Source organism: Rosa rugosa, chromosome 2 (genome assembly GCF_958449725.1).
Source record: "Rosa rugosa chromosome 2, drRosRugo1.1, whole genome shotgun sequence".
NCBI classification, from domain to species: domain Eukaryota; kingdom Viridiplantae; phylum Streptophyta; class Magnoliopsida; order Rosales; family Rosaceae; genus Rosa; species Rosa rugosa.
Genome location: NC_084821.1, coordinates 20,559,936 through 20,563,777, shown reverse-complemented (window position 1 = coordinate 20,563,777; position 3,842 = coordinate 20,559,936). Strand labels below are relative to the sequence as shown.

The 3,842-nt window shown below is 38.0% G+C and overlaps 1 long non-coding RNA gene across 3 annotated transcripts; it reads left to right on the top strand.

Moving 5' to 3' along the window:
• The first annotated feature begins 212 nt into the window (after window positions 1-212).
• Window positions 213-2,874, top strand: LOC133732734 (uncharacterized). 3 transcript variants are annotated; one of them, XR_009857300.1, is made up of 5 exons: window positions 213-1,035; window positions 1,608-1,691; window positions 1,959-2,138; window positions 2,345-2,414; window positions 2,566-2,874. It is a non-coding gene; the product is annotated as an uncharacterized LOC133732734 (long non-coding RNA). The 3 variants fall into 3 exon arrangements; XR_009857299.1 differs by having other exon boundaries at window positions 1,882-2,138; XR_009857298.1 differs by having other exon boundaries at window positions 1,608-2,138.
• The last annotated feature ends 968 nt before the right edge of the window (window positions 2,875-3,842 follow it).

Below are 3,842 nucleotides of genomic sequence, written 5' to 3'. Positions count from 1 at the left end.
CATCAGCACTCAATGTGCGATCCTTCAAAGAATCCATGTTGATAGTTAGATGGTGGTACTCGTTGATTGCAATCGACACAAAAATGCCAAAATTGCAATCGCCATAAAAGAACTTGACACCATTCGACATCGCAAAAATTAAGAGCATTGGCGACTGAAGTTTTGGAGATCAAGCAAAGCGCGCTTTAATCATTTCTTCTCCCTAACACTACAAGAAAAATAGTCTACGACAACATCATATCTACAACATGCTATAAATGCTCGTTGTCACTTCTAATCTTCTACAACATGCGCAGAAAGAGCATTGTATTAAATTATTTACCACTACATGCGTCATTTGCATGTTGTTAATTTAGTTATCGACAACTCACTTTGTACGTTGTTGTCTGCAAGTTGTCAATTAATGTATCAACAAGCAGGAGTGCACGTTGTTAAATATTTTTAAAACAACAACGTGCAGTGAACGTTGTCGAAACTTTGAGATAAAAGAAAAAAAATAGCAGACAATTGTGCATTTGTGCTCAACTGTCAAGGCCCTTAAAAAAAAAAAATTGACGAAAAACAAAAGGACCCGTTGACTGAAGTCAGTAAAAACACATCTCAATCTTTCTCGAAAAAAAAAAAAAAAAGGTGATGATCCATCAGAGACCCAAAACATATAAAATCCTGGGCTTGAAGAATTGAGCTCTGGAGCTCTCAACTCTCAAACCCTAAACCACCCGAAACGATCGCTTCCCTCTGTCGTCACTCTCAATTGCATCGACGACTTCTCTATGGAGCAAGACTGCTTATCCGGCGTCGCCGCCGTCGAGCACGTCCCGCTCAGCCGACGGTAGGGTCGAGTTTGCCTTTGGTTGTGCTCCTCCAATCCCTCAGTACCTCCCACGCGCCGCCCAGCGTCGGCTACGTCCTTACCAGTTCATCCTCTGCCTCGGCTCCGTCGACCGCGCCACCGACTCCACTCTAGTTGCCGACCTCGGTTGTCAATCTTTGACGCATTTCGACGGCCAAATTTCCGGTGTTACGGCTACGAAGGTACTTCTTTCTTTCTTCATATTAGCTGTTCTACTGTTTCGCACCTTCAATTTCATCATCATATTGTTTAGATTGAAAATTGTTTGAAGAACTCAGGTTTTAGTCTCGCAGATGCAAAATACTGCTATTCATTTGCTTGTTCATGTTTGCTTGTTCTTCCTGATTTGGCATTTTGTCGAACACTTGGCGTGCATTGAAAATAAAGATGATTCATGCTAGATAGTGAATTTTATGTAAAAATTCGATTAAAGGATGTGAGTATGAGACATTGCAGACTTAAAATGGATGTTCATGTGGACAATTGATTCTTGTAATGCATGTATAGCTTAGCGTAGAATTTCGACTACATATGTGTGTGTTTGTATTTGCTGCTGTTGTCAATTAATCATTGAATTTCCACGTGTTGGTAACTTAATTCGGCTAGAGTAGGTTAGGTTTTGTGAGGTTTCGGGTTATTTAGTACTTTTTACTTCCAATGGTTACCAAGTAATTTAGCAATTTGCCATCTGTGCTGTATTGAACTATTGTGTTTGGTTTCTGAAGCTTGTAGTTTGTTCTTTGTTTTCTGATAGGTGGTTTTGGTACGAGAGGATTTCTTTGCGAGGACGTTGACATTGAACAGGCCTCGGCAACTGAATGCCCTTAACTTTGAAATGGTATTGCCCAGTGACACCCATTACTGTACTACTGTACTTTCTTGAACCAATCTCTGGGTTATGGAAATTACAGTTTTTTGTTGCTTTGGTTCTTTTTGTGTCCGTTTTTATAGTTTTTATATTGTGTTCTTTTATACTTGGCTTCACATTATAACTTTCTTGAACTGTATCTATTATCTTGTTCTTGAAGTCTCTGCGTCACCTCCCTAGATGGAGCTCGGAAACTGTATCCACTAATGTCAATTGGGTTGTTGTGGGTCATTCCAGAGTCGTGACTACAGATTTAAGCTACTTTGTGATATCATAAGGCACAACGTTTCAAGTCTCTGTACACAGTGGCAGTGCCAGAATGCCATTGACAATTGCACATAAAATTGCTAGCTTGGAGTCTCTACAAGAGATCCTTATGAGGCATTATACTCGCAACTTCGTCATGAGATGTTTAAGGTACATATTAGAACTTATCTGTTAGGCTTTCTTGAGTGAGTGAGTAAAACTTATCTGCTAGGCAACTACTTCATGAGATGTACAGCATCTCACTCCAAATGTGTAATCAAATAAGTCATTGAGGTATGTAAATGGTATATCAGTTTGTGGATTAGTCTATTAGATGCAAATGTTTATTTAATTGTTTTCAATATATCGATTTCAAGGGACTCAGAGGTCTTCTTCAACCACCGATCAATGGAGTTGAGAATCATGGTCTTCCTGTTGTGCTCTAAGGTAATTTATTGCTGGGCTGCAGTAATAATAAACTAATTATCTTTGTTTCCTTTTAAATGTCACTCCACAGGTTAATCGATTTAATAACCTAAAACCCACAGATGATTGGTGTTAGTTTCCTGACTGTTGGACAATGCTTTCATGTTTTCAGTATCTATCGCGCAGGCGTAGCTTTAGATATTACAGGTTTCGTTGGCCAAACCAGCTGCTAGGATTCTTGAAGTTGCTGGAAAAACTGCACAGAGCATTAGAACCCGATAGGATCTATTGAACTTCCTCGTAATTTCTGATATTTGTAGTCATAACAATGCTTGTTTTGTCAATTACCAATGATCCACAAAGGATGCAGTACTTTGTCTTGCATTTTTTGTAAGGAATATATGTATGTCTTGCATTTTTTGTAAGGAATATATGTATTAGACAATATGGTACTCTTAATGAAATGTATATTTTTCTTTTACATGGTTAGTCTACTAATATTGGCATGGGAATGTGCTCAGTAATGGTGAATGTTTACAGAATTATCGAGAAAGGTAAAGGAAAGAACCCAGCAAATTGGGTGCAATAGTATATATTGAAACATTATAACAACGTATTCAGTAATATGACAACATACCATGTATGCTGTCGAAAACTAAAGACAACATGCTGAGAGTGTTGTTAAAACTTACAACATGTGCTTAAAACGTTGTCGAAAGTTTATGACAACGTGTAGAGCTCATTGTTGAATAATTACAACAACGTGCTTTGCCTCTTTTTGACAACGTGCAAAGCGCGATGTTAAGGACTTGTGGACTTTTAATGACTCTGGCATCTACAACATGCGCCAAACGTTGTCAAAAGTGATTGACAACGTGAATTGCAAGTTGTTAAACATGTTTTTTCTTGTAGTGTAATTTATCTGCCACATCATAAAGCAATGGACATAAAGAAAAAAGAAAAAGAAAAAGAAAGCTAACAACTGAATAAGATTGATTCATATTTATGAATACAGGATTATGATAAATTTAGAAATGTAGAATGACAAGTAATAGTGAGGAAGAGAACACAAAATTTTGATATTCTTTTAATTATTTGGATAGGTTGCAGTCTCTTCTCCTCTCTCATCACTTAGCTGTGAACCGTCCGATCGATTGAAATCGGACGGTGATTGAGCAAAAATTCCATGGTCAGTAGCTGACCATTGGAACGGGATCGTAGTCACTAGTTTATGTATTGGTATAAGAGACAGTATATCATGGAGGTCATGACATAAGTAGGTTTAGGTTCTTCATACTTGGAAGGATGGTAAACAAATTGATGAATTGAGGCGTAAATTAAGCTAAAAAGGGGGACAACATCAGTGATAGGGTCCCAATACCGACTTGGCCCTAATCCCATATTCCTCTAAAAACATCTCAAACTCTTTTCGAGGAACATTTTATGGGT